Source organism: Pristiophorus japonicus, chromosome 15, assembly GCF_044704955.1.
Source record: "Pristiophorus japonicus isolate sPriJap1 chromosome 15, sPriJap1.hap1, whole genome shotgun sequence".
Lineage (NCBI taxonomy): Eukaryota > Metazoa > Chordata > Chondrichthyes > Pristiophoridae > Pristiophorus > Pristiophorus japonicus.
Genome location: NC_091991.1, coordinates 8,671,435 through 8,679,131, shown reverse-complemented (window position 1 = coordinate 8,679,131; position 7,697 = coordinate 8,671,435).

Below are 7,697 nucleotides of genomic sequence, written 5' to 3'. Positions count from 1 at the left end.
CTGAAAAACAACAGATCATGGCTTGGCAACAGGGAGATTGTATATAGAAGAAGAACTTGCATTTATATAGTGCCTTTCACGACCACCGGATGTCTCAAAGCACTTTACAGCGAGAGTGCTGCCCACTGAGTCACTGGCTGACAATATGTAGTGCAGGATCCTTTACCATCCACAGGAAACCAAAACATACTAACTTGTGGAGTCGTCTTGACTCCAGCTCTAACACAGCATTATTCGCATCAGTTTTGTTCGCATAACCATATATTTTTAAGTATGCCTAATTTCTAGCAACTGTTCTCCTTCCAAGGCCAATATATAATTTGCGAGGTGCCTGAACTGAATGCAGTGTTCCAGTCGGTGTCTGACCAAGGCTCTGCAACTGAACCATCACTTCCTCAGTTTTGAATTCCAACACCCTTGAGCTGAAGGCCAACATTCCATTATCCTTTTACATTACGTTTTGTACCAGTGACCTAGCTTTTAATGACTTGTGTTACATGTCCACCCAGATCGCTTTCCTCCCCCACAGTTCATAATCCCTCTCCGTTAAGAAAATATTCTGATTTATCTGTCTCATCCAAGGTGGATGACCTCATACTGTCCAATATTTATCCCTCAACCAACATCACTAAAGAAAGAAAAAAAAAAAACAGATTATCTGGTCCGTTGTCTCATTGCCGTTTGTGGGAGCTTGCTGTGCGGACTTTGTCTGCCGTGTTTCCTGCATTACAACAGCGACAACACTTCAAAAGTACTTCATTGGCTGTAAAGCGCTTTGGGAAGTCCCGAGGCCGTGAAGGGCGCATTAGAAATGCAAGTATTTCTTTTTTTCTTTCTTTCACATTGAACTGCATCTGCCATTGCTTTGCCCATTCACTTAACTTGTCTATAATCCTTTGTGATTTCATGCTTCTATCCACACAATTTACTGTGCCTCGTAACTTGGTGTCCTCTGCAAATTTGGATATATAATTCTATTATAAATTAAAAACAATAAAAACACTGGAAATACTCAGCAGGTCAGGCAGCATCCATGGAGAGAGAGAGACCGTGTTGACATTCCATGTCGATGACCTTGCGTCAGAACAAATTCTATAGTTTGATTTAAGTCATATGGTGAAAAGCTGAGGCCCCAGTACAGATCCCTGGGAAACATCACTTGTTATATCCTGCCAATCCGAGAACATTCCCTTTATCCCGACTCTGTCTCCTACCTCCCAACCCATGTCACCATGTTGCCTCCAACTCTCTGCTCTTTCCTTCTCGCTCATAGCCTCTGGTGCACAACCTTATCAACTGCCTTCTGGAGGTTCACACAAAGCAATGTATGGCATCACGGTAATTCCTTTGGGGAAATGTAGCGATTGGAACTACCTGCAGATTAAGCCAGGAACAGATGTACAATGTAATCCTGCCCCGCTAATTTAAGATGATCTCTCGTCTTGTATTTATATAGTCCCTTCAATGTAGAAAAATATTCTGAAATGATTCACAGAAAGGGGGTGTGGGGGTGCCGAGCCATTGCTTGGGGGGTTAGAAGGACCGAGATGAGGAGAAACTTCTTCACTCAGAGAGTTGTGGGCATGTGGAGTTCTCTACCACAGAAAGTTGTTGAAGCCAGTTCGTTAGATATATTCAAAAAGGAGTTAGATGTGGCCTTCATGGCTAAAGGGATCAAGGGGTATGGAGAGAAAGCAGGAATGGGGTACTGAAATGCATGATCAGCCATGATATTGAATGGTGGTGCAGACTCAAAGGGCCAAATGGCCTACTCCTGCACCTATTTTCTATGTTTCTATGAAAGCTTGGTTCAGCCTTCATCATAGGTGGTCCCTCGAACGAGGATGACTTGCTTCCATGTGAGTTCACAGATGTTTCCATGAAGGACCCGATATTCCAGTCTGGAACTCCAATTGAAGGGGTGGGAGATGCCTTTGTGTGGATATTTTTAACGTGGTGATCGTTGCACATCAGCCATTATACGGGCTTGACAGAGCTAGGTCTTGGTCCAGTGGCAAGGATTAATCAGGACAACTGGAGACCTGCTCTGCTGCACGGACCTAGTGCGCGCACATATCGCAGTGTGGGCTGGCCCGTGCTGCCCCTGGGCCCTGGGCTCTTCTGGGCCCCGTACCTTAGTTTGCCGCACCTCTGCCACGATCTCTCGCTGCTCCCCAGCCACAAATATTCGCCGCACCTCCGCCACGATCTCCCATCGCACCAATGTGCTTGGAGAAGGATTTTGAAGTTGTTGGGTTGTAGGGGGTGATTCAAAGAGTAGGGTTAAGTGGTTGAAGACTCCAATGCTGAAACAGGAGTGTATCCATTTCGTCAATATCCTTTTCATTGATTTAAATGCATTGCCATTGGGCAAATGTGGAAAAGAACTTGAGAACTTTATGAATATAATTTATGTTTTTACTCTGCGAATGGTTTCAGGCCCATTCTTTCTATATTCTACTCTTGCAGGAGGGGACTTAGAGCTTTTAAGATAACAGGAAATAGAATCAGAGGGGAGATAATATTTTTTATGATCCGGACTGCGCTGCCTGACAGGGCGGTGGAAGCAGATACAACAGTAACTTGCAAATGGGAATTGGATAAATACTTGAAAAGGCAAGATTTGCAGGGCTATGGGGAAAGAGCAAGGGGGCATGGGACTAATTGGATCACTCTTTCACAGAGCCGGCACAGGCATGATGGGCCGATGGCCTCATTATCATTCTATGATTCTATATTAACTGAAAATAAGGACTTTCATTTATTTAACACCTTTCATAACCAAACGATGTCCCAAAGCACTTTTTGAAAGGTAGTCACTGTTGTAATGTGGAAAACCGAGGTGTACCGATGGATGTGGTGTGTTTAGATTTCCAAAAGACATTCGATAAGGTGCCACACAAAAGGTTACTGCAGAAGATAAAGGTACGCGGAGTCAGAGGAAATGTATTAGCATGGATCGAGAATTGGCTGGCGAACAGAAAGCAGAGTCGGGATAAATGGGTCCTTTTCGGGTTGGAAATCAGTGGTTAGTGGTGTGCCACAGGGATCGGTGCTGGGACCACAACTGTTTACAATATACATAGATGACCTGGAAGAGGGGACAGAGTGTAGTGTAACAAAATTTGCAGATGACACAAAGATTAGTGGGAAAGCGGGTTGTGTAGAGGACACAGAGAGGCTGCAAAGAGATTTAGATAGGTTAAGCGAATGGGCTAAGGTTTGGCAGATGGAATACAATGTCGGAAAGTGTGAGGTCATCCACCTTGGGGAAAAAAAACAGTAAAAGGGAATATTATTTGAATGGGGAGAAATTACAACATGCTGAGATGCAGAGGGACCTGGGGGTCCTTGTGCATGAATCCCAAAAAGTTAGTTTGCAGGTGCAGCAGGTAATCAGGAAGGTGAATGGAATGTTGGCCTTCATTACGAGAGGGATGGAGTACAAAAAAGGGAGGTCCTGCTGCAACTGTATAGGGTATTGGTAAGGTCGCACCTGGAGTACTGCGTGCAGTTTTGGTCACCTTACTTAAGGAAGGATATACTGGCTTTGGAGGGGGTACAGAGACGATTCACTAGGCTGATTCCGGAGATGAGGGGGTTACCTTATGATGATAGATTGAGTAGACTGGATCTTTACTCGTTGGAGTTCAGAAGGATGAGGGGTGATCTTATAGAAACATTTAAAATAATGAAAGGGATAGACAAGATAGAGGCAGAGTGGTTGTTTCCACTGGTCGGGGAGACTAGAACTAGGGGGCACAGCCTCAAAATACCAATTTAAAACCGAGTTGAGAAGGAATTTCTTCTCCCAGAGGGTTGTGAATCTGTGGAATTCTTTGCCCAGGGAAGCAGTTGAGGCTAGCTCATTGAATGTATTCAAGTCACAGATAGATAGATTTTTAACCAATAAGGGAATTAAGGGTTATGGGGAGCGGGCGGGTAAGTGGAGCTGAGTCCACGGCCAGATCAGCCATGATCTTATTGAATGGCAGAGCAGGCTCGAGGGGCTAAATGGCCTACTCCTGTTCCTAATTCTTATGTTCTTATGAAACGTGGCAGCCAATTTGCACACAGCAAGATCCCACAAACAGCATGCGATATTGACCAGATATTTTTTTTGTGAAGTTGGTTGAAGGATAGATATTGGCCCAGGACTGCGGAGAACTTCAAAATAGTGGCTATGGGATCTTTTTCGTCCATTTAATAGAGCAGACGGGGCCTTGGTTCAACATCTCATCGCACCACTGACAGTGCAGCGCTCCCTTGTACTGACCCTCCGACAGTGCGGCACTCCCTCAGTACTGCCCCTCCGACAGTGCGGCGCTCCCTCAGTACTACCTCTCTGACAGTGCGACGCTCGCTCAGTACTGCCCCTCCGACTGTGCAGTGCTCCCCCTGTACTGCCCTTCGACAGTGCGGCGCTCCTTCTATACTGCCCCCCCGACAGTGTGGTGCTCCTTCTATACTGCCTGTCCGACAGTGCCACACTCCCTCAGTACTGACCCTCTGACAGTGCTGCCCCTCTGATAGTGCGACGCTCCCTCAGTACTGCCCCTCCGACAGTGCGACGCTCCCTCAGTACTGCCCCTCTGATAGTGCGGCGCTCCCTCAGTGCTGCCCCTCTGATAGTGCGGCGCTCCCTCAGTACTGCCCCTCTGACAGTGCGGCGCTCCCTCAGTATTGCAGTGGGAGTGTCAGCCTAGATTTTGTGCTCCAGTGTCTGGGACTTTCCAACTCTGAGGTGAACATGCGACCTACTGAGCCACGGCTGATGCTTTGGTTAAATTGATTTGCTTGGGACAAACATAGAAACATAGAAAATAGGTGCAGGAGCAGGCCATTCAGCCCTTCTAGCCTGCACCGCCATTCAATGAGTTCATGGCTGAACATGAAACTTCAGTACCCCCTTCCTGCTTTATCGCCATACCCCTTGATCCCCCGAGTAGTAAGGACTTCATCTAACTCCCTTTTGAATATATTTAATGAATTGGCCTCAACTACTTTCTGTGGTAGAGAATTCCACAGGTTCACCACTCTCTGGGTGAAGAAGTTTCTCCTCATCTCGGTCCTAAATGGCTTACCCCTTATCCTTAGACTGTGACCCCTGGTTCTGGACTTCCCCAACATTGGGAACATTCTTCCTGCATCTAACCTGTCTAAACCCGTCAGAATTTTAAACGTTTCTATGAGGTCCCTTCTCATTCTTCTGAACTCCAGTGAATACAAGCCCAGTTGATCCAGTCTTTCTTGATAGGTCAGTCCCGCCATCCCGGGAATCAGTCTGGTGAATCTTTGCTGCACTCCCTCAATAGCAAGAATGTCCTTCCTCAAGTTAGGAGACCAAAACTGTACACAATACTCCAGGTGTGGCCTCACCAAGGCCCTGTACAACTGTAGCAACACCTCCCTGCCCCTGTACTCAAATCCCCTCGCTATGAAGGCCCTCATGCCATTTGCTTTCTTAACCGCCTGCTGTACCTGCATGCCAACCTTCAATGACTGATGTACCATGACACCCAGGTCTCGTTGCACCTTCCCTTTTCCTAATCTGTCACCATTCAGATAATAGTCTGTCTCTCTGTTTTTACCACCAAAGTGGATAACCTCACATTTATCCACATTATACTTCATCTGCCATTCATTTGCCCACTCACCTAACCTGTCCAAGTCACTCTGCAGCCTCACAGCATCCTCCTCGCAGCTCACACTGCCACCCAACTTAGTGTCATCCGCAAATTTGGAGATACTACATTTAATCCCCTCGTCTAAATCATTAATGTACAATGTAAACAGCTGGGGCCCCAGCACAGAACCTTGCGGTACCCCACTAGTCACTGCCTGCCATTCTGAAAAATACCCGTTTACTCCTACTCTTTTGCTTCCTGTCTTACAACCAGTTCTCAATCCACGTCAGCACACCACCCCCAATGCCTTGTGCTTTAACTTTGCACATTAATCTCTTGTGTGGGACCTTGTCGAAAGCCTTCTGAAAGTCCAAATATACCACATCAACTGGTTCTCCTTTGTCCACTTAACTGGAAACATCCTCAAAAAATTCCAGAAGATTTGTCAAGCATGATTTCCCTTTCACAAATCCATGCTGACTTGGACCTATCATGTCAATATGATCATGGCTGATCTTGCAACCTCAGTACCCCAATCCTGCTTTCTCTCCAAATCCCTTGATCCCTTTAGCCATAAGGGGCACATCTAACTCCCTCTTGAATATATTTAATGAACTGGCCTCAACAACTTTCTGTGGTAGAGAATTCCACAGCAACCTTGCCATCTCGCAGATTGATAGCTGCCATTTGCCCCTGCAACACTAAGCGCAATTTAAAAATAATTTAGTCATTGTGTGGTACTTTGGAACATCTTGAGGATGTGCAAATTTTTAATTACCTATATTAACTAGTTCCAAACTAGCAGCTTTGAAAGTAGATAAGTCCCCAGGCCCAGATGAAATGCATCCCCGGCTGTTGAGCGAAACATAGAAAATAGGAGCAATAATAGGTCATTCGGCCCTTCGAGCCTGCACCGCCATTCAATGTGATCATGGTTGATCCTCTATCTCAACACCAGATTCCTGCTTTCTCCCCATATCCCTTGATGCCTTTTGTGTCTACAAATCTATCTATCTCCTTCTTAACTATATTCAGTGACTTGGCCTCCATGGCCTTCTGTGGAAGAGAATTCCTTCTGAGGAAGAGCGAAGTAAAAGAGGAAATAGCAGAGGTCTTGACCATCATTTTCCAGTCCTCTTTGGATCTGGGCATGGTGCCAGAGGATTGGAGGACTGCTAATGTAGTACCCTTGTTTAAGAAGGGAGAAAGAGATAGGCCGAGTAATTACAGGCCTGTCAGCCTAACCTCAGTGGTGGGAAAATTATTGGAAAAAATCCTGAAAGACAGGATAAATCTACATTTGGAAAGGCAAGGATTAATTAGGGACAGTCAGCACGGATTTGGTAAGGGAAGATCGTGTCTGACTAACCTGATTGAATTTTTTGAGGAGGTAACCAAGAGGGTCAATGAGAGTAGTGCATACGATGTAGTTATATATGGACTTTAGCAAAGCTTTTGATAAGGTCCCACATGGTAGACTGGTCATGAAGGTTAAAGCCCATGGGATCCAGGGCAAAGTGGCAATTTGGATCCAAAATTGGCTTGAAGATAGGAAGCAAAGGATAATGATTGATGGATGTTTTTGTGACTGGAAGTACTGGGTCCCTTGCTTTTTGTGGTATATATCAACGATTTAGATTTTAATATAGGGAATATGATTAAGAAGTTTGCAGATGACACTAAAATTGGCTGTGTGGTTGATAATGAAGAGGAAAGTCATGGGCTACAGGATGATATCAATCTACTGGTCAGGTGGGCAGAGCAGTGCCAAATAGAATTTAATTCAGGGAAATGAGAGGTGATGCACTTTGGGAGGGCTAATAAGGAAAGGATATACACATTAAACGGTAGGCCACTTAATAGATGAACAAAGGGATCTTGGAGTGCTTGTACATAGATCCCTGAAAGTAGTGGTTAAGAAGGCATACGGAATGCTTGCCTTTATTGGCCGAGGCATAGAATATAAGAGCAGTGAGGTTATGCTTAAATTGTAAAATACGTTGGTTAGGCCACAGCTGGAGTACTGCATGCAGTTCTGGTCGCCGTATTATAGGAAGGATGTGATTGCAC